The sequence below is a fragment of the Takifugu flavidus genome, chromosome 7 (assembly GCF_003711565.1).
Source record: "Takifugu flavidus isolate HTHZ2018 chromosome 7, ASM371156v2, whole genome shotgun sequence".
NCBI classification, from domain to species: Eukaryota; Metazoa; Chordata; class Actinopteri; order Tetraodontiformes; family Tetraodontidae; genus Takifugu; species Takifugu flavidus.
This window is the reverse complement of record NC_079526.1, coordinates 992,323-1,015,265: the sequence shown is the minus strand read 5'-3', so window position 1 is coordinate 1,015,265 and position 22,943 is coordinate 992,323. Positions and strand designations below refer to the sequence as shown.

Genomic DNA, 22,943 nt, shown 5'->3' with positions numbered 1-22,943 from the left:
ATGGTCCATAGCGGCTGCTCTGCTGCTGCCGGGGGACCGCTAGCTGAAGCTACGCTAGGCGGCTCCGCAGCAGCTAGCTTATCCTGGCTACTTGACGCAACTCCAGCTAACTCCAAGCTGCGGAACCGCGTCTCAAGCTTGCTAAGTCTAGCCTCCATAGCCATAAATAAACTACACTTTCTGCACCTATTCCCTTCACTAAGGGAGGCAGAGGAGTAACTAAACATTTCACACGCTGAACAGACAAAGACACCGGGTGAAACAGACGGTGAGGCCATGCTAACGCTAGTAATCAGCGAAGCCCTGTATTTGTTTAATATGGGTTGTTTCTCACTGTTGATATCAGGTGACTAGAATGTCCCAAGTGTTCAAAATTTTAAGTAAAGTGAATACAACACACCAAGTGTTCAATATTAAGTGAATATAGCACCCCGTGCACAGTGCAACCAACGAACGATTGAGAAGACAGGAAGTGACGCAATACTCACCCGAAGAACAGGAGAGCCAACAGAAGCTACCGCTTATATAGACAAGGTTATTGCAAATGATGAGCGAGTGTGAAAAAAATGTTAGCCAATCATAAACAACCTCTATTCCACTGCACTTCAGACAAAAAACAGAGTGAGGTAAGGTAAAAACAAACACCAGCCAGCACAGAAACACGAGACACAACCGCATTCGCCTCAATGGACACCTCTTGGTGGCCTACCAGGCTTGTCAGGAAGTCCCTGCAAAAGTCACTTAAAAGTTCATGGTCCATAATGATTTTACAGGAAATCCAGGACTGCAATGGTGAGAGACTGTAGTGAGGAAGTGCAGCTGCTTTTGTTAGCATGCTTTCTGGGACAGTTAGCTGCAGCTTCTTAGAAAGAAAATACCCATTCACACCAGAGTCTCGGGGTTTCATACCATGAAGTTTAAGTCTGCATTCAAGATTCCTCAGTGTGTCTTCTATGGAACACCTGCATTTTTCCCTCTCTCTCTGGGCCATGTTGGTCTCCTTCTCCTGAGGGTGGTAAAGACCATGTAGATTACAACAATTGGTCAGGATGCGTCAGGACACGGGTCTGATGAGCCCGCTGTATTTTCAGGTCAATGCCTTGATGCTAGCAACTCACTTTCCCTATTCCCCCTCTGCCGCTCCATAGATGAATGTTGTTTTTTCTCGATCAGGATTCTAATTGGGTTAATTTTTACTGCATGAATCTTTGTTGGTTGAAATATGTGGAGAGTGTCTTAGTTGCCTCCTCGATCCTTCCCTCCACCTTTTCCATCCAGGACCTCATCAATACGGTATGATAGACTCTGCACTGGTATTGCAAGATTATTGAGCTTCCACTTGACTTCTTGCCTCACTTAATTAATTTCCTCTTTTGTACAATCATTCTGCTACAGAATATCATTCTTTAGCCTATTAATTGCATTAACTGATGATACATCTAGAGTCCAGGTCTGTTCCTGAATTCCTCTGACTTGCCGCTACTCTACTACGGGTGTTAGCTTGAACTAGTCCTGTGTTGCTAGCATTCGACGTTGAGTTGTGTTTATTTTGTCTTTTGGTATTTTTTCCTTTTTCCCTCGGTCTTTGGTGATTCTTCCTCCAGTCCCTCCACCCGACCCTTGCTCAAATATGAAGTATTTATTAAGCCTAGGTGAGCTGCTCTACAGTATGTCTTACTCCAGCATTAGCCAAACCAGAAGCCCGTAATACAAATTTTATTGTATGCATGCATGTGAGTATGTGTTTATTTGTACATGGAAACCAAAAGTAACTTCTCACGACTAACATCACACCCCTTCACACCCACTCACCGCCATCAGCTACACAATGTTTAGCTACACAACAAAGTGTTCCCTTGATGGATCATGGATACTAGCTCATAACTTCTATTGAAACATTAACTGTGGTTAAACCCTCTTGTTTTTAGCAGCAAAGTAGTTTTACCAGTTCCAACATCTGCATATTCGTCTGTTTAGACAGTTACACTGGGGGAGTTTTGTCTGCACAGAACACTAAAGTCTGTTTGTTGTGTAAAAGAAAACCATTTCCACGGAGACATATCTTAAAGGCAAAATTGAAAAAATCTAATTGGAAACGTTATTTTCGGCATGATGGCCAATCTACTCTCTGTACGGTACACAGCATTACTGGGGAAGCCTGCAAAATTGAATTTAAGAATCTCTGCTCTGGATATCCGTAGAATAAACTACAGCAGCAAAAAGCCATCTTCAGGTGACTATTTGCAACAAAGTCTTGTGCCAACAATGCATTACCAGAAGAGTTTACCCAGGTAAGGAGTTAAAACGTGTCATACATATTTTCTTCAACTTTAGTTATTTTGCTAAATTAAAATAATAATAATAATGGAAACGAACACTGTTGCAAATTGTTCTTTATTCTTCTCTTTTCACAGAAATGTTCTTTCAAATACAACTCTGTCACTTGCTGTTGTTAACTTGCAGTGTTTCATTGATATTGCTTAACATATGTGGGCCACCAGAAAATGCAAAAATCTTTTCAACAACAGGCTCCCTATACCAAATCTTGAGGACACTATGAGGAGGTTTTTAGCTGCCAAGAGGCCTTTGTTGAGTGATCACCAGTTCAGGTAAATTCCCACACTGATATTTCAATATTTTTTTAAATTGCATATACACTCATGGCACATGGATTTATTTTTTCATATCTGTAACCTTCAATTACTATAAGATGATTTGTTCTTTTCAGCAATTTTACAAAACCCCTAAATTCATTCAGTAGTTTAGATTGGCCTGGGTAATAAGAACTCTCAAACTTTAATAGTGTGCATAAACAAGAAATAATGTATATTTTAAGACAGGTATGGCCACTTTCAAAATATTAAAGTTCACTTTATTTACACTGTACAGGTCATAAGGACAAGGCTGGAAAATAAAGCTAGCATCAAACTAGAACTGCATAGCATACTATAATATGAATAGTAAATGGTATTTCGATTTTTACAACATGTACAAAAATTATAAAGAGAAAGTGCAGAATTTGAAAGCTGAATGTTCATCCACAAACACCACAGCAAGGGAATGTCAGATGCTTTGTCAAAGTTCAGAAAGTCTCAAACATTTTTCCAAGTGACAGCCAGTATGAAGCAATAACTTTATTCATTCATGCTCTGTTTTGCTCCCATGAAAAAGAATTTCAAATAGGCTCACATTTCCCGTCCTTTCAGCTGTGCCACCAGTACAGGTGTGGCTGGAGGCTTTCTGTGTTCTTTTTTTTTTTTTAAAGTCCATAAACTGGAACGTTTCTTTCCTGGTTGTCCTTCTTGTATAGCCTTATGCTCGTACTATTTAACAACCAAATCATTAACAAATGGAAATATTGTTAGGTTACCCTCATAACATTTGGGGCCCCAACTCTGTTGTATCAGAGAAAACACATAAACAAAATCAGAAACGTTGTTATGCAATTTAATCAATCTCTTGTTGCTGTAGAGCAGTGGTCTCAGGCTCGCGGACGATAGTTTGCAGCCCCCGCCGTAATAATAAAGTTTAATGTTGGGGGGCCGCGAGTTCGATATGAATGTCGCTTAACAGTGTTGTGTGCAGAGCTGAATGAACCTACCAATCACGGTGGAGTATATGGCTCTCGGGGGCGGGACATCGACCGGGCTCGATACAAGCAGAGAAACATTTCTCAACAATCAATCAGTGATTGTGAATTACACAACAGTTAGTTCCAACCAAGCAATCTGATTGGACAAGAGACGTCTCATGAGTGCTCATATTGAGCATAACAGCACTGAGACTTTTTTTACTCCGCTGTTCAGGCGCTTCAGTAAGGAAAGACAGGAGCTCAGTCAGAGCCACACTCCCTATACAGGAGCTGCTCCCGCCTCTGCTGCCTGTTACAGTTACAAACGGATCTGAAAGTTAAAACCCGGTCCGACCTGTGTCAATCACATAGCAGGTAAACAAACGTAATATGGTATTGACAACGTCTCTGTATAACTTCACGCTGGTCCTATTGCTCCGGTACTAATCAGGACAGTGGCTCCTTTAGTGACAACTTGCACTGGAGCTCGGTGGAAACGGGGCGCTCGCTTGAAATGTTTACGTGCTGCCTGGCAACAGCCTCGTCTCCCTTCCAGTTGTGGAACTATTTGTCTCGGCGGAGCCAAATTAATGGTTAAATAAACAAACAAATCATAATCTTTTGTTGCTTGTTACTGTTAACTAATAAAATGCGCTAATGTAATGTTGTATAAAAGCAATATCACTCTCGAGGTCGTGCTGTTATACGGAATATCGGTATAACGGGCTGATTATCTGCAGCCTCGTGCCTACGATAGAATAACAGTCTATGAATCACACTAGTGCTGATGTTCAGTATCACGGCGCAACTTTGAGTGTGATATTGCTTAAACACTCATTTTTTCTGCTCCATTTTGAATTGGAGCAGTTTGTTGTGGACTCGCAATATTGGGCGTTGACGCACATTGCGGAAATTAGGTTCTCCGTGCGTCGACTAAACACGAAACTTCAACGTGACAGCGACACCGAGGGGGATTATATATTACACGGCCCCAAACATGTCTTTTTCAAAGCTCCATCTTGAAGATAGTTACTTTACTTCCTCCTGTCCGCCTCTTATATACTGTTACTATCCCCGCCCAGTTACGACACGCCCACTACCAAGTCAGTCCCACTAAACCAAGTAACCATCCTAACCATCCTGGGCACACACCCATAGTCTATGCCTATTATTATAATACAGCAACCAAACCAAGCACACCAACTGAGTGTAGTATTGGCGCATGCGCCAACCGAGGGGGATTATATATTACACAGCCCCAAACATGTCTTTTTCAAAGCCTGCAGTGAAGAAAAAGGTTGGTGATGAAGACAGACAATTTCAGGAAAAGTAGGAAATATAATATTTCTTTGTTGAGCACAGGGGCACCCCGACGTGTCTTATTTGCAGAGAGAAAGTTGCAGTGCACAAGGAATACAATTTGAAACGTCATTTCACAACTAGGCATGCTGAGGAGTATGCAAAATACCAGGGAGATGAGAGAGCCAACCGGGTTGCCAATCTTAAAACACGTCTATTGAGGCAACACGATTTCTTTAAGAAAGCAACCAAAGAGAGTAATGCAGCATTCGAAGCTAGCTATGTGGTTAGTGAGATGATTGCTAAAGCAGGAAAGCCATTCACAGAGGGTGAATTTGTCAGAAAAGTGCATATTAGAAGCTGCAGGTATTGTCTGTCCAGAAAAGAAAGATCAGTTTAGCAACATCAGCCTTTCTGCCAACACCATGGCAGAGAGCATTTCTGACCTGTCAAGTGATATTTATGATCAACTTTGTGAGAAAGCAAAATGTTTCAGTGTATTTTCAGTGAGGATATTTCGTATCTCATCGTCTTCTCTAATGTAGTTAGCTTGGTTGATAAGCCACGGTCCATAAGTTTTCCCATTATGCTCTATAATGGGACACTTGAACACGTAGCTATAACACTCCTGCGCGTGCATCTCGTCGATCATCTGCTCCATCTTGAAGATAGTTACTTTACTTCCTCCTGTCCGCCTCTTATATACTGTTACTATCCCCGCCCAGTTACGACACGCCCACTACCAAGTCAGTCCCACTAAACCAAGTAACCATCCTAACCATCCTGGGCACCACCCATAGTCTATGCCTATTATTATAATACAGCAACCAAACCAAGCACACCAACTGAGTGTAGTATTGGCGCATGCGCCAACCGAGGGGGATTATATATTACACAGCCCCAAACATGTCTTTTTCAAAGCCTGCAGTCAAGAAAAAGGTTGGTGATGAAGACAGACAATTTCAGGAAAAGTGGGAAATATAATATTTCTTTGTTGAGCAGAGGGGCACCCCGACGTGTCTTATTTGCAGAGAGAAAGTTGCAGTGCACAAGGAATACAATTTGAAACGTCATTTCACAACTAGGCATGCTGAGGAGTATGCAAAATACCAGGGAGATGAGAGAGCCAACCGGGTTGCCAATCTTAAAACACGTCTATTGAGGCAACACGATTTCTTTAAGAAAGCAACCAAAGAGAGTAATGCAGCATTTGAAGCTAGCTATGTGGTTAGTGAGATGATTGCTAAAGCAGGAGAGCCATTCACAGAGGGTGAATTTGTCAAAAAAAAAGTGCATATTAGAAGCTGCAGGTATTGTCTGTCCAGAAAAGAAAGATCAGTTTAGCAACATCAGCCTTTCTGCCAACACCATGGCAGAGAGCATTTCTGACCTGTCAAGTGATATTTATGATCAACTTTGTGAGAAAGCAAAATGTTTCAGTGTATTTTCAGTGAGGATATTTCGTATCTCATCGTCTTCTCTAATGTAGTTAGTTTGGTTGATAAGCCACGGTCCATAAGTTTTCCCATTATGCTCTATAACGGGACACTTGAACACGTAGCTATAACACTCCTGCGCGTGCATCTCGTCGATCATCTGCTCCATCTTGAAGATAGTTACTTTACTTCCTCCTGTCCGCCTCTTATATACTGTTACTATCCCCGCCCAGTTACGACACGCCCACTACCAAGTCAGTCCCACTAAACCAAGTAACCATCCTAACCATCCTGGGCACACACCCATAGTCTATGCCTATTATTATAATACAGCAACCAAACCAAGCACACCAACTGAGTGTAGTATTGGCGCATGCGCCAACCGAGGGGGATTATATATTACACAGCCCCAAACATGTCTTTTTCAAAGCCTGCAGTCAAGAAAAAGGTTGGTGATGAAGACAGACAATTTCAGGAAAAGTGGGAAATATAATATTTCTTTGTTGAGCAGAGGGGCACCCCGACGTGTCTTATTTGCAGAGAGAAAGTTGCAGTGCACAAGGAATACAATTTGAAACGTCATTTCACAACTAGGCATGCTGAGGAGTATGCAAAATACCAGGGATGAGAGAGCCAACCGGGTTGCCAATCTTAAAACACGTCTATTGAGGCAACACGATTTCTTTAAGAAAGCAACCAAAGAGAGTAATGCAGCATTTGAAGCTAGCTATGTGGTTAGTGAGATGATTGCTAAAGCAGGAGAGAGACCATCACAGAGGGTGAATTTGTCAAAAAAAAGTGCATATTAGAAGCTGCAGGTATTGTCTGTCCAGAAAAGAAAGATCAGTTTAGCAACATCAGCCTTTCTGCCAACACCATGGCAGAGAGCATTTCTGACCTGTCAAGTGATATTTATGATCAACTTTGTGAGAAAGCAAAATGTTTCAGTGTATTTTCAGTGAGGATATTTCGTATCTCATCGTCTTCTCTAATGTAGTTAGTTTGGTTGATAAGCCACGGTCCATAAGTTTTCCCATTATGCTCTATAACGGGACACTTGAACACGTAGCTATAACACTCCTGCGCGTGCATCTCGTCGATCATCTGCTCCATCTTGAAGATAGTTACTTTACTTCCTCCTGTCCGCCTCTTATATACTGTTACTATCCCCGCCCAGTTACGACACGCCCACTACCAAGTCAGTCCCACTAAACAAGTAACCATCCTAACCATCCTGGGCACACACCCATAGTCTATGCCTATTATTATAATACAGCAACCAAACCAAGCACACCAACTGAGTGTAGTATTGGCGCATGCGCCAACCGAGGGGGATTATATATTACACAGCCCCAAACATTTCTTTTTCAAAGCCTGCAGTCAAGAAAAAGGTTGGTGATGAAGACAGACAATTTCAGGAAAAGTGGGAAATATAATATTTCTTTGTTGAGCAGAGGGGCACCCCGACGTGTCTTATTTGCAGAGAGAAAGTTGCAGTGCACAAGGAATACAATTTGAAACGTCATTTCACAACTAGGCATGCTGAGGAGTATGCAAAATACCAGGGAGATGAGAGAGCCAACCGGGTTGCCAATCTTAAAACACGTCTATTGAGGCAACACGATTTCTTTAAGAAAGCAACCAAAGAGAGTAATGCAGCATTTGAAGCTAGCTATGTGGTTAGTGAGATGATTGCTAAAGCAGGAGAGCCATTCACAGAGGGTGAATTTGTCAAAAAAGTGCATATTAGAAGCTGCAGGTATTGTCTGTCCAGAAAAGAAAGATCAGTTTAGCAACATCAGCCTTTCTGCCAACACCATGGCAGAGAGCATTTCTGACCTGTCAAGTGATATTTATGATCAACTTTGTGAGAAAGCAAAATGTTTCAGTGTATTTTCAGTGAGGATATTTCGTATCTCATCGTCTTCTCTAATGTAGTTAGCTTGGTTGATAAGCCACGGTCCATAAGTTTTCCCATTATGCTCTATAACGGGACACTTGAACACGTAGCTATAACACTCCTGCGCGTGCATCTCGTCGATCATCTGCTCCATCTTGAAGATAGTTACTTTACTTCCTCCTGTCCGCCTCTTATATACTGTTACTATCCCCGCCCAGTTACGACACGCCCACTACCAAGTCAGTCCCACTAAACCAAGTAACCATCCTAACCATCCTGGGCACACACCCATAGTCTATGCCTATTATTATAATACAGCAACCAAACCAAGCACACCAACTGAGTGTAGTATTGGCGCATGCGCCAACCGAGGGGGATTATATATTACACAGCCCCAAACATTCTTTTTCAAAGCCTGCAGTCAAGAAAAAGGTTGGTGATGAAGACAGACAATTTCAGGAAAAGTGGGAAATATAATATTTCTTTGTTGAGCAGAGGGGCACCCCGACGTGTCTTATTTGCAGAGAGAAAGTTGCAGTGCACAAGGAATACAATTTGAAACGTCATTTCACAACTAGGCATGCTGAGGAGTATGCAAAATACCAGGGAGATGAGAGAGCCAACCGGTTGCCAATCTTAAAACACGTCTATTGAGGCAACACGATTTCTTTAAGAAAGCAACCAAAGAGTAATGCAGCATTTGAAGCTAGCTATGTGGTTAGTGAGATGATTGCTAAAGCAGGAGAGCCATTCACAGAGGGTGAATTTGTCAAAAAAGTGCATATTAGAAGCTGCAGGTATTGTCTGTCCAGAAAAGAAAGATCAGTTTAGCAACATCAGCCTTTCTGCCAACACCATGGCAGAGAGCATTTCTGACCATGTCACTGTCAAGTGATATTTATGATCAACTTTGTGAGAAAGCAAAATGTTTCAGTGTATTTTCAGTGAGGATATTTCGTATCTCATCGTCTTCTCTAATGTAGTTAGCTTGGTTGATAAGCCACGGTCCATAAGTTTTCCCATTATGCTCTATAACGGGACACTTGAACACGTAGCTATAACACTCCTGCGCGTGCATCTCGTCGATCATCTGCTCCATCTTGAAGATAGTTACTTTACTTCCTCCTGTCCGCCTCTTATATACTGTTACTATCCCCGCCCAGTTACGACACGCCCACTACCAAGTCAGTCCCACTAAACCAAGTAACCATCCTAACCATCCTGGGCACACACCCATAGTCTATGCCTATTATTATAATACAGCAACCAAACCAAGCACACCAACTGAGTGTAGTATTGGCGCATGCGCCAACCGAGGGGGATTATATATTACACAGCCCCAAACATGTCTTTTTCAAAGCCTGCAGTGAAGAAAAAGGTTGGTGATGAAGACAGACAATTTCAGGAAAAGTGGGAATATAATATTTCTTTGTTGAGCAGAGGGGCACCCCGACGTGTCTTATTTGCAGAGAGAAAGTTGCAGTGCACAAGGAATACAATTTGAAACGTCATTTCACAACTAGGCATGCTGAGGAGTATGCAAAATACCAGGGAGATGAGAGAGCCAACCGGGTTGCCAATCTTAAAACACGTCTATTGAGGCAACACGATTTCTTTAAGAAAGCAACCAAAGAGAGTAATGCAGCATTTGAAGCTAGCTATTTGGTTAGTGAGATGATTGCTAAAGCAGGAAAGCCATTCACAGAGGGTGAATTTGTCAAAAAAAGTGCATATTAGAAGCTGCAGGTATTGTCTGTCCAGAAAAGAAAGATCAGTTTAGCAACATCAGCCTTTCTGCCAACACCATGGCAGAGAGCATTTCTGACCTGTCAAGTGATATTTATGATCAACTTTGTGAGAAAGCAAAATGTTTCAGTGTATTTTCAGTGAGGATATTTCGTATCTCATTGTCTTCTCTAATGTAGTTAGTTTGGTTGCGCCAATACTACACTCAGTTGGTGTCCATTGAGGAGAATGCGGTTGTGTCTCGTGTTTCTGTGCTGGCTGGTGTTTGGTTTTACCTTACCTCACTCTTTTTTGTCTGAAGTGCAGTGGGATAGAGGTTGTTTATGATTGGCTAACATTTTTTTCACACTCGCTCATCATTTGCAATAACCTTGTTTATATAAAACCACCTGGGAGGTCTACCCAACGCCAGATGGCTATATTAACTGCCGTGGGCACCGTCTGTGTTTTACAGGAGAAGTTTTCCTGCGTATTCACTTGTTTTTTGTGGTTCAAGTGAGATTGATTCACCTCGCAGTTTTTGTGTTCATTAAATTTTTCATTAAGCCAGAGTCTCTTTTTACATTGCTACAACTGAAATGCTGCCCACCGCTAAGCTCTCCCCAAATCTTTAGGCTGATGGTATTCAGGTGCAATGTTGGGTATATTCATTGCAACAATTTAAGGAGGCTCAAAAAAAAAAAGTTCTGCTGGATACACATGCTGACATTCTTAGTCTGCTTATCTTGTGGAATGGGGAGGAACTGCTGCTAACTATCTTGGTTTGAAGCAAAAACAAAATTGTTTTGCTCAGCCTTATGGTGGATCCTCCACAATTCTCATAAGATGGCAAGCATCAGGCTCTGCGGCTCAAGCTTGTTTTGGGGATTCTTGTGGGGCCTGATTTTAATTCCCTGTAATGTCTGCAGACCAAGCACCCTGAGGCCCTCCTGATCATCTCTGGAGACTTCAATCATGTGACCCTGGACTCCACACTGGCTGCTCTCCACCAGGTTATTGACTGCCCCACAAGAAACAACAGGACGATCGACCTACTGTACACCAACGTCAAGGAGGCATACAGAGTCATCGCTCTCCCCCCACTGGGCAAGTCGGACCACAACCTGGTGTACGTGCAGCCCCAGTACACCCCACTGGTCCAAAGGCAGGCAGCCTCCACACGCTCCATCAGGAGATGGACTCCTGCAGCAGAGGAGGCTCTGAAGGACTGCTTCAACATCACGGACTGGGATGTACTGCTGGGGGAACATGAAGAGGACATAGATGGGATGACCGACCGTCTCACAGACTACCTCAACTTCTGTGTAGATGTGGTTGTCCCCACCAAGACTGTACAGTGTTATCCTAACACTAAGCCATGGGTAACACAGGAAGTCAAGGATGTCCTCAATAAGAAGAAAAAGGCCTTCAGAAATAAAGACAGGGAGGAGATGAAAGAAGCGCAGAGGGAGGTGAAACGCTGCTTGAAGGAGGCGAAGAACACCTACAGGAAGAAGGTGGAGAAGAAGCTGGCTGATAACAACATGCGGGACGTCTGGGAAGGTGTCAGGGCCATCACTGGTCACAAAGCCAAGACCAGCACGGAAGGGGGAGGAGTGGAGAGGCCTGAGACCTGAACCAATTCTTCAACAGGTTCAGTCAGCCCACTCCACTCCAATCCTCTGCCCCCCACCTCAGCAGCCCAGCTCCCCTCCACCCCTCCCCCCCTCCCCAGCAGCCGAGCTCCCCTCTACCCCCCCTCCCTCCAACCAGCCACCCACCACAACTTCCCCCAACCCCGCCTCCCCTCCTCCCTCCTTCACCTCCCCTCCCTCTGCTGACCTCCCTCCTCCCACCCTTCCACCTTCTACCACCCCCATCTCCCTGCTCTCACCATCTCCACATCCTCCCTGCACCCCCCTGCTCTCACCATCCCCACATCCTCCCTGCTTCACGGCTGACCAGGTGAGGGGAGAACTGAGGAAGCTCCGGCCCCGAAAAGCAGCTGGACCGGATAGAGTCTGTCCCCGGCTCCTCAAGACCTGCGCTGCTGAACTCGGGGAGCCGCTACAACGGGTCTTCAACCTCAGCCTGGAGCTGGGGAAAGTGCCCACCTTATGGAAGACGTCCTGCATCATTCCTGTCCCCAAGAAGAACAGACCGAGTGAGCTGAACGACTTCCGGCCGGTGGCACTCACCTCACATCTGATGAAGACTCTGGAGCGGCTCTTCCTCAACCTCCTCAGGCCCCAGGTGCAGCACGCTGAGGACTCCTTACAGTTCGCCTACCGGGACAAGGTCGGTGTAGAGGACGCCATCATCTACCTGCTGCACCGAGTCCACTCGCATCTGGACAAGGGGAGTGGCACAGCGAGAATCATCTTCTTGGATTTCTCCAGTGCCTTCAACACGATCCAGCCCCTTGTCCTACAGGACAAGCTTCTACAGATGCGAGTGGACCCCTTCCTGGTTGCTTGGATCTCCAGCTACCTCACCGACAGGCCGCAGTTCGTCAGGATGAAGGACATCACGTCTGACAGTGTGGTCAGCAGCATCGGTGCTCCACAGGGGACTGTGCTGTCCCCCATCCTCTTCACTCTGTACACCTCGGACTTCTGTTACAACTCTGAAATGTGTCACATTCAGAAGTTCGCTGATGACACAGCCATCGTTGGATGTATCAGAGACGACCAAGAGGAGGAGTACCGGTGCCTGGTCAGGGACTTTGTTGCCTGGTGCCACAACAACGGTCTGCAGCTCAACACCTCCAAAACCAAAGAACTGGTCATTGACTTTGGGAGGGACCGACCGAGACCTAGACCAGTTCAGATAGGAACGGGGGAGGTGGAGGGCGTGCAGACCTACAAATATCTTGGGCTGTGGCTGGACAACAGGCTGGACTGGACAAGCAACACGAGTTAGCTGTACAAGAAGACCCAGAGCAGGATGTACTTCCTGAGGAGACTCAGATCCTTCAACATCTGCAGGAAACTCCTCTGGATGTTCTATCAGTCTGTGGTCGCCAGCGTCCTGTCCTACGCTGTGGTGTGCTGGGGGGGGGAGTGCGACAAAAGCGGACCTCTCCAGGCTGGAGAAGCTGATCAGGCGGGCCAGCTCGGTGGTGGGGATGAAGCTGAAACCTCTGGCGACAGTGGCAGAGAGGAGAACTATTGACAAGCTGCAGAGCATCATGGACAATGACCGCCACCCTCTGCACACTGTCATCCACGGCCAGAGAAGCCTGATCAGCCAGAGGCTGCGCCTCCCCAAGTTCAGGACCAACAGACTGGGGAATGAAATGGAATTTGATTGTGGAATGTAAATTGTATACAAAAGGAGGAAATTGAAATGGTATTCTATTGTGAAATGTAAATTGAGAACAAAAGGAAGGGTGTGATGGAGACTGGGAGAGCAGACGGAATCCATTTGGTTCCTCATGCATTTACATGGAAACAAAGGTTGAAGGAAGACCAGCGTCAAAGGACTGAGGGGGGGACATCCTCAGTCATTCAACTTCTTGTGCCAGCCGGAACACCCGCTGTGAAGGCACCAAACTCCTGAGGTGCATACAGTGCACACCTACTGTGTTGGTGTCCTGTGTCCTGTGTATGCAGCAAACACATGCTGTGAAGACGTCTGCACCTCAGGGGCGGGCCTTCAACTATATAAGATCAGAACTGTATACATTGAGCAGAGATCTCTCCGCATGCTTCCGTGTGTGTATCCTGACCGACTGACTGGATTAAAACCATCTCCTACGCAGTAACTTAGATTAATAGTTTTTCTTCTCCAAACGGCTAAAAATTCCACGACAGGAACTCATTCACCTCGCAGTTTTTGTGTTCATTAAATTTTTCATTAAGCCAGAGTCTCTTTTTACATTGCTACAACTGAAATGCTGCCCACCGCTAAGCTCTCCCCAAATCTTTAGGCTGATGGTATTCAAGTGCAATGTTGGGTATATTCATTGCAACAATTTAAGGAGGCTCAAAAAAAAAAAAGTTCTGCTGGATACACATGCTGACATTCTTAGTCTGCTTATCTTGTGGAATGGGGAGGAACTGCTGCTAACTATCTTGGTTTGAAGCAAAAACAAAATTGTTTTGCTCAGCCTTATGGTGGATCCTCCACAATTCTCATAAGATGGCAAGCATCAGGCTCTGCGGCTCAAGCTTGTTTTGGGGATTCTTGTGGGGCCTGATTTTAATTCCCTGTAATGTCTGCAGACCAAGCACCCTGAGGCCCTCCTGATCATCTCTGGAGACTTCAATCATGTGACCCTGGACTCCACACTGGCTGCTCTCCACCAGGTTATTGACTGCCCCACAAGAAACAACAGGACGATCGACCTACTGTACACCAACGTCAAGGAGGCATACAGAGTCATCGCTCTCCCCCCACTGGGCAAGTCGGACCACAACCTGGTGTACGTGCAGCCCCAGTACACCCCACTGGTCCAAAGGCAGGCAGCCTCCACACGCTCCATCAGGAGATGGACTCCTGCAGCAGAGGAGGCTCTGAAGGACTGCTTCAACATCACGGACTGGGATGTACTGCTGGGGGAACATGAAGAGGACATAGATGGGATGACCGACCGTCTCACAGACTACCTCAACTTCTGTGTAGATGTGGTTGTCCCCACCAAGACTGTACAGTGTTATCCTAACAATAAGCCATGGGTAACACAGGAAGTCAAGGATGTCCTCAATAAGAAGAAAAAGGCCTTCAGAAATAAAGACAGGGAGGAGATGAAAGAAGCGCAGAGGGAGGTGAAACGCTGCTTGAAGGAGGCGAAGAACACCTACAGGAAGAAGGTGGAGAAGAAGCTGGCTGATAACAACATGCGGGACGTCTGGGAAGGTGTCAGGGCCATCACTGGTCACAAAGCCAAGACCAGCACGGAAGGGGGAGGAGTGGAGAGGCCTGAGACCTGAACCAATTCTTCAACAGGTTCAGTCAGCCCACTCCACTCCAATCCTCTGCCCCCCACCTCAGCAGCCCAGCTCCCCTCCACCCCTCCCCCCCTCCCCAGCAGCCGAGCTCCCCTCTACCCCCCCTCCCTCCAACCAGCCACCCACCACAACTTCCCCCAACCCCGCCTCCCCTCCTCCCTCCTTCACCTCCCCTCCCTCTGCTGACCTCCCTCCTCCCACCCTTCCACCTTCTACCACCCCCATCTCCCTGCTCTCACCATCTCCACATCCTCCCTGCACCCCCCTGCTCTCACCATCCCCACATCCTCCCTGCTTCACGGCTGACCAGGTGAGGGGAGAACTGAGGAAGCTCCGGCCCCGAAAAGCAGCTGGACCGGATAGAGTCTGTCCCCGGCTCCTCAAGACCTGCGCTGCTGAACTCGGGGAGCCGCTACAACGGGTCTTCAACCTCAGCCTGGAGCTGGGGAAAGTGCCCACCTTATGGAAGACGTCCTGCATCATTCCTGTCCCCAAGAAGAACAGACCGAGTGAGCTGAACGACTTCCGGCCGGTGGCACTCACCTCACATCTGATGAAGACTCTGGAGCGGCTCTTCCTCAACCTCCTCAGGCCCCAGGTGCAGCACGCTGAGGACTCCTTACAGTTCGCCTACCGGGACAAGGTCGGTGTAGAGGACGCCATCATCTACCTGCTGCACCGAGTCCACTCGCATCTGGACAAGGGGAGTGGCACAGCGAGAATCATCTTCTTGGATTTCTCCAGTGCCTTCAACACGATCCAGCCCCTTGTCCTACAGGACAAGCTTCTACAGATGCGAGTGGACCCCTTCCTGGTTGCTTGGATCTCCAGCTACCTCACCGACAGGCCGCAGTTCGTCAGGATGAAGGACATCACGTCTGACAGTGTGGTCAGCAGCATCGGTGCTCCACAGGGGACTGTGCTGTCCCCCATCCTCTTCACTCTGTACACCTCGGACTTCTGTTACAACTCTGAAATGTGTCACATTCAGAAGTTCGCTGATGACACAGCCATCGTTGGATGTATCAGAGACGACCAAGAGGAGGAGTACCGGTGCCTGGTCAGGGACTTTGTTGCCTGGTGCCACAACAACGGTCTGCAGCTCAACACCTCCAAAACCAAAGAACTGGTCATTGACTTTGGGAGGGACCGACCGAGACCTAGACCAGTTCAGATAGGAACGGGGGAGGTGGAGGGCGTGCAGACCTACAAATATCTTGGGCTGTGGCTGGACAACAGGCTGGACTGGACAAGCAACACGAGTTAGCTGTACAAGAAGACCCAGAGCAGGATGTACTTCCTGAGGAGACTCAGATCCTTCAACATCTGCAGGAAACTCCTCTGGATGTTCTATCAGTCTGTGGTCGCCAGCGTCCTGTCCTACGCTGTGGTGTGCTGGGGGGGGGAGTGCGACAAAAGCGGACCTCTCCAGGCTGGAGAAGCTGATCAGGCGGGCCAGCTCGGTGGTGGGGATGAAGCTGAAACCTCTGGCGACAGTGGCAGAGAGGAGAACTATTGACAAGCTGCAGAGCATCATGGACAATGACCGCCACCCTCTGCACACTGTCATCCACGGCCAGAGAAGCCTGATCAGCCAGAGGCTGCGCCTCCCCAAGTTCAGGACCAACAGACTGGGGAATGAAATGGAATTTGATTGTGGAATGTAAATTGTATACAAAAGGAGGAAATTGAAATGGTATTCTATTGTGAAATGTAAATTGAGAACAAAAGGAAGGGTGTGATGGAGACTGGGAGAGCAGACGGAATCCATTTGGTTCCTCATGCATTTACATGGAAACAAAGGTTGAAGGAAGACCAGCGTCAAAGGACTGAGGGGGGGACATCCTCAGTCATTCAACTTCTTGTGCCAGCCGGAACACCCGCTGTGAAGGCACCAAACTCCTGAGGTGCATACAGTGCACACCTACTGTGTTGGTGTCCTGTGTCCTGTGTATGCAGCAAACACATGCTGTGAAGACGTCTGCACCTCAGGGGCGGGCCTTCAACTATATAAGATCAGAACTGTATACATTGAGCAGAGATCTCTCCGCATGCTTCCGTGTGTGTATCCTGACCGACTGACTGGATTAAAACCATCTCCTACGCAGTAACTTAGATTAATAGTTTTTCTTCTCCAAACGGCTAAAAATTCCACGACAGGAACTCATTCATCCCCCGAGCCATCAGGCTGTTCAACTCCTCACAGGGGGGGAGGAGGGCCAACAGGAGAACTGGAACATTTTTATAGTTTTATATTTATATTCTATTTAATTTATTCTATTTTATTTCTTATTTTATTATATTTTTATTATCTTTAAAAGGTTTAATGGAGTGTAATGGTGGTGGGAAATTTTGTAGATGCTTGTAGATCTTTGGAGATGCTAATTTCCCTGGTGGACACCCCCTAAAGGGATCAATAAAGTACTCTTGAATCTTGAATCTATGCAGACTATTATCAGGGAATGAATACATCGAGACAGAGCCTGATGGAAAAGCTGCAATGTTGCAACATTAATGTTCTGCTGGGAACTGGGAATAATTGTGCGCTATAAAGTATTTGCATTAATCCACAGTTTTCTGACTGAAATAAATATAAACATGGTGGGATTCCCCACTTTGCACAATCAGATAATGGAAACAAGCCATGAGACGAAAATGTCTTCCTAACACATTTTTATTGAATAGATGGTTTAGTTGATTTAGTATTTTACACGACGTCGCTTCCTTCCTTCGAGTATAGCGAATGATTCTGATCCGTCGTTTTTCACCGTTCCGTTTCTTTCGATTAGGTTTCTCGTTGATTCGTTAGAGATTTGATCGAGACGCGTAAAGTAGTAACCCAAATTTCTCTGAGCCGGAGTCCAGGTTTCAGCTTCCATTACGAGAGTATACTGTATCTTGAACGTAGCGAATTGAGTCAGGAACGAGTTGTTCACAGAGTTTGGAGAGTAAGTTTCGATCGGTTGTTCTTCGACTTGATAGAACGATTGCCACGGTACGTTTGACATTTCGAACGCTCCGCATAGATTAATTTTCTGTCTGAGATCAGCTTCGATATTTTTGCACCATATGGCTCCGCAGGGATACGTAAAGTTCTTGTAGTCGGCAACGGTAGTCGGATGCCACGACGTCCCAGTCTCAGCGCTTACGTTTCCCCCGTACGTATCTTGAGTCGGATGTGTATCTGCTCTTCCTCCTCTACTAGCGATACCCTTATTTTCGTCAGGATTTATTCTAGTGAAGCCTTCTGTATCGTATACTCCGGAGCCCGTAGAGTAGTCAGTAATGAACAGGTGCGATGCTCCAGAGCGATAGTTGTCTTTCTCCCACGTTGTTTCCAGCTTAGCTGGCATGTTCGAGTACGCGTAAGGACCTTGATCGCATACGCCTGACTTGAATCTCACTTCGAAGATTCCGTCTCTAAACGGCTGTAGTCTAGTTCTCGCCGAGTAGTAATTGATTGGTCCGTTACCTTCGGCTTCACCGACTAGACCTTCGTCTACTCCTGGTTCCAGACTAGGAGCGCTACACGTAGGAGGCGTTTGCCATCTTCCAGTCAGCGTTAGTTTCTCGGCGTTAAAGTCGAATTGGTTCCATTCGTACGAGTCTCCCGTTCTCAGGGTTTCGACGCGACACAAGTCTTCGATTTTTAGGTATTGTACTTCGTCTGCGTTGTACTGATTTTTAAATCGCCATTTCTTTTGAGACGTTTGCGTAGGTGTAGTCATATCCACCCATTCTTGCGGTACGTAGTAGCGATATTGCTGCAGCACCGCAGGCCTATGATTAATGAACCCCAAACTTCTGATCGAGAGTCCATCACCGGCCCACGGTAACTGAGCGTTATGATCGCAAGCGATTTTCAGTTGTCCGCAGAGATCGTTTGAGTACGATACAGTTTGTGCCGCGCCTTCTCCGTTGACCGTCTTCTGTTTGACGTTGACATCGTACAGTCGTTTCTTTAGACTTTTGATTTTCACCGAGCCGAACGTATTGATAATGTACTGAGCCTGCGCCGGACTGAAGAAGCAACCCCACTGATTAACGTGTTCAGTGTACCACGGCATCTTTACGATCGTTTCGTGTTGTACGTTCTTAGCTCCAAAGTTTTCGTACGATACGTCGAATTCGTCTTCAATCTCCCAGTTCGAGACTTTTTTGTAATCGTAAGACTCTGGTTGCTTCAGTACGCACTTTCTCGTCATGCTGGCTACGATAGTACATTTGCCGTCCGGACCCCAGTACCACGTAACTCTACTGTCGTCGTTTCCAGTCGATAGACCGACTCCTCCGCCTCCGCTACCGTTCGTATTCGGACCCGCCGGTCCAGCTTTAGCGGTATCAGTCTCATCACCAATCATTTGTACCGTATTGGCCCGAATATAAGACGGTGTTTTTTGCGTTGAAATAAGACGGGGGGGTCGTCTTACATTCGCGGTCTAGACATTATACCCATTCACAACGCTAGATGGCGCCAGATATATTTAAAGCGAATGCTGAACTTAACGTCCCAGGCCAAAGCGAACCCCTGTCACGAAGAAGAAAAATAAAAATAGCGGTAGCACGAAGAAGAAAAGTAAAAAATAGCGGTAAGAAAGAAAAGAGAAGAAAATAAGAGAAGAGATAACATAAACCTCTGTTTAAGGATGGTTTCTCCAATTTAACATGGATAGCTTGGAGAAACCATCCTTAAACAGAGGTGGTGGCCTGAGGCACTTCCTATCACCCACATACAATGCAGTCCTCCACTCCTTCCAACAGCAAAACAAACATTCACACCATTCCAGGAGACCTGGTGACTCACCACCATGTGACCCAGCAGACAAAGGGGAGACACCTCAACAGAAACTAGGTGAACGACCCGACCAACGACCCTGCTAACGACTCTCAGGTGACCACCCAGATCATTAGCATGCAAATGGTCCACAGGGGCTAAATATTTTCAAGCTCTCTCCCCAGCGATTTCAGAACTGAAGAAGCCCTCTGGATAGAAGGCGAAACGTCTTCAAGAGAAGAAACCCAGTCCAGTTGACAGAGAAAACTACCTTGGATTAACTTTTGAACTTTCTTCCTTGTTCCTTCTTCCGGCATTAATGATTTTCTTTTCTTATCTTCGGTGACTCGTTTTATGGGATGATTATTGTCCCAATCTGGAAACATCTCGAACATTTCGACATGTTCCGTGCGATTACACACGTAGCCCTTTTGTTTAAAGTAATGGAACCACATGCCCCATTCCTTAGGGTCAATCAGGCCAAAGTCACTCCCTATCTTTGTCATCATATTAAATCTGACGCACCTCTCTCTTATTGGAATAGCGTGCATCAGGTGAGTCGTTCCGTCAGTTTACCACATTTCTTACTTTTCCTTGTTCAGTCTTGTTCAGATAATAATAATAATACGGTTGTGTCATCGGATTTGCGGCCACATGTTTTGGACACTCGGGTAAAGAGAGGGGCGGAGCTGTCAACTGATCACCACCTGGTGGTGAGCTGGCTGGACGCCTCCCTGGTGAGGTGTTAAGGGCATGTCCCTCCGGTAGGAGACCCCCGGGAAGACCCAGGACACGTTGGAGAGACTATGTCTCTCGACTGGTCTGGGAACGCCTCGGGATCCGTCCGGATGAGCTGGAAGAAGTAGCTGGGGAGAGGGAAGTCTGGGCTTCTCTTCTTAGGCTGCTGCCCCCGCGACCCGACCCCGGATAGGCGGTAGAGGATGGATGGATGGATGGATGGATGGATGGATGGATGGATGGATGTAATAACAATAATACCAAAACAAAAATATTAACAAGAAGTGGGAGAAAAAATGATTTATGTAAGAAGCACACTTCCAATAATCTATCAGGATTGATTCATAAACTCCAAAAAATAGTTATTTATGAATGTTTCCTCCATCTCTCTGAGTACCCATCATTGAAACGGTGGTTCTTTTGACTGAAACCGCTCATTAATATGATTTTTTCAAAACATTTATTGAATCGTTCAGTACTTATCGGAAGCTCTATTGATGAGTCAAGAGAGAGACAGAGAGTTGGAGAGAGAGAGAGGAAAAATGAGAAAGAAAGGAACACCATCCAAGAGGGATTTCATGGGTAATCAAATTTGTGCTATGTTGTCATTAACATTAAACATTATTTTTCTGTCTGACAGGCCAAGGTTTATACTGTCATCTCTATGGTCTGCATGACCTGGCGCTTTCCAAGGACCAGGAACTGCACAGCCTGTATACAGATTGTGACCTAGATGGCTTCACCTTGTCTACCAGCACAGTCGTCACCTCATTGTTAACAGTCTTTGCCCCAGATGTGCCTGATGGATTTGGTGTTCACTATTTTCTTCAGGATAATTCCATAAATTGCTCTTTTGCTAGCTACCAGGCTGACAGTCACAAGGATTTTAGTCGATGTGTGAACAAGTCTTTAGAAGACATTTTCACTGTCCTAGAAGAAAAACCACTCAGTTAAATATAACTGTGGTTGGTGGTGGTTTACTTGTGGCCCCCATTCTCTAAAGTTAGAACAGAGGTGTGGAGCATTTAAGGGTACAGAAACCTGATCAAATGAACAGGCGTATGTCTCCCATTCATGGCCTCCTCTCCTCTCCTCTCCTCTCCTCTCCTCTCCTCTCCTCCCCCTTTTCCTCCTTGACTGATAGATAGATAGATAGATAGATAGATAGATAGATAGATAGATAGATAGATAGATAGATAGATAGATAGATAGATAGATAGATAGATAGATAGTAGCTCCCTATCTAAAGGGATAGCCGCGTTTATAGCTATATGTTGGCCTGCCCACCTCCAACCCTGCTGACCCACTCTACTTTTATACCAGCAGCTTTTACTATTAATTTATTTCCCTGATCTCTGCCTATTCTCTCCTCTACCCGTCCTCCCCCTTCTCCTCTCTCTCTATCCAGCCGGCTATCAGCAGGAGGGTCCCTCTACATGATCCCGGTCCTGCTCAAGGTTTCTTCCTGTTAAAGGGAAGTTTTTTCTTTCTACTGTTGCTTGTTGGGGGTCAGGCCCTGGGATTCTTCAAAGTGCCTAGAAATAACTTTTATTTTAACAGATGATACCTAAATAAAGGTTGATTAGATTTGATTAATGTATGTTAAAGCCACCTTAACACCATTTCAACAGAGTGTGACATGATGAGGGGCCACGCCCTACCTGTGCTCACTACAATGGGCTCAGATACTCAGGAATCGCGAGAACTGGCCAACCGATCAGAACTGAACTAGTCAACACTGTGCTGAGCCATGCCAGGAATATGGGATGGAATTGTCCAAATGTTCGCCACATATATCAAACTCCTCCCATGTATCAAATTCACAGGCTAACACAAAAGTGCAATTTGCAGTGAGAGGCTGTTGTCCTAATTTAATCAGAGCTATCAACTGCATACACATTGCTATAAATGCACCATGAGATGATTTTATTTTTATGTAAACAGGAAGCATTTTTATTGAGTCAATGTACAGATCATCTGTGATGAGCAAATGCAATTAGCCAACATTGTTGGGAGGTGGCCCGGATCAACATACGGTTGATGTTTTCCAACCAACATAGTCGGCAACAGGCTACAAGCTGGCATGTTGCAGGATTGGTGGCTTGGTGAATAAATAATTTATTTGTTCTGAAATGTGAAGTTCCTTTTCTTGCATTTCCGTCTCATGGCTTGTTTCCATTATCCGATTGTGCAAGGTGGGGAATACCACCATGTTTATATTTATTTCAGTCAGAAAACTGTGGATTAATGCAAATACTTTATAGCACACAATTATTCCCAGCAGAATTAATTTGCCAACATTGCAGCTTTTCCATTAGGCTCTGTCTCGATGTATTCATTCCCTGATAATAGTCTGCATAGACATTACAGGGAATTAAAATCAGGCCCCACAAGAATCCCCAAAACAAGCTTGAGCTGCAGAGCCTGATGCTTGCCATCTTATGAGAATTGTGGAGGATCCACCATAAGGCTGAGCAAAACAATTTTGTTTTTGCTTCAAACCCAAGATAGTTAGCAGCAGTTCCTCCCCATTCCACAAGATAAGCAG

The 22,943-nt window shown here is 45.7% G+C and overlaps 1 pseudogene; it reads left to right on the top strand.

The window, feature by feature from the left end:
- Positions 1-22,543, top strand: part of LOC130529043 (carnitine O-palmitoyltransferase 2, mitochondrial-like) — a 29,767-nt pseudogene extending 7,224 nt beyond the window's left edge.
- The last annotated feature ends 400 nt before the right edge of the window (positions 22,544-22,943 follow it).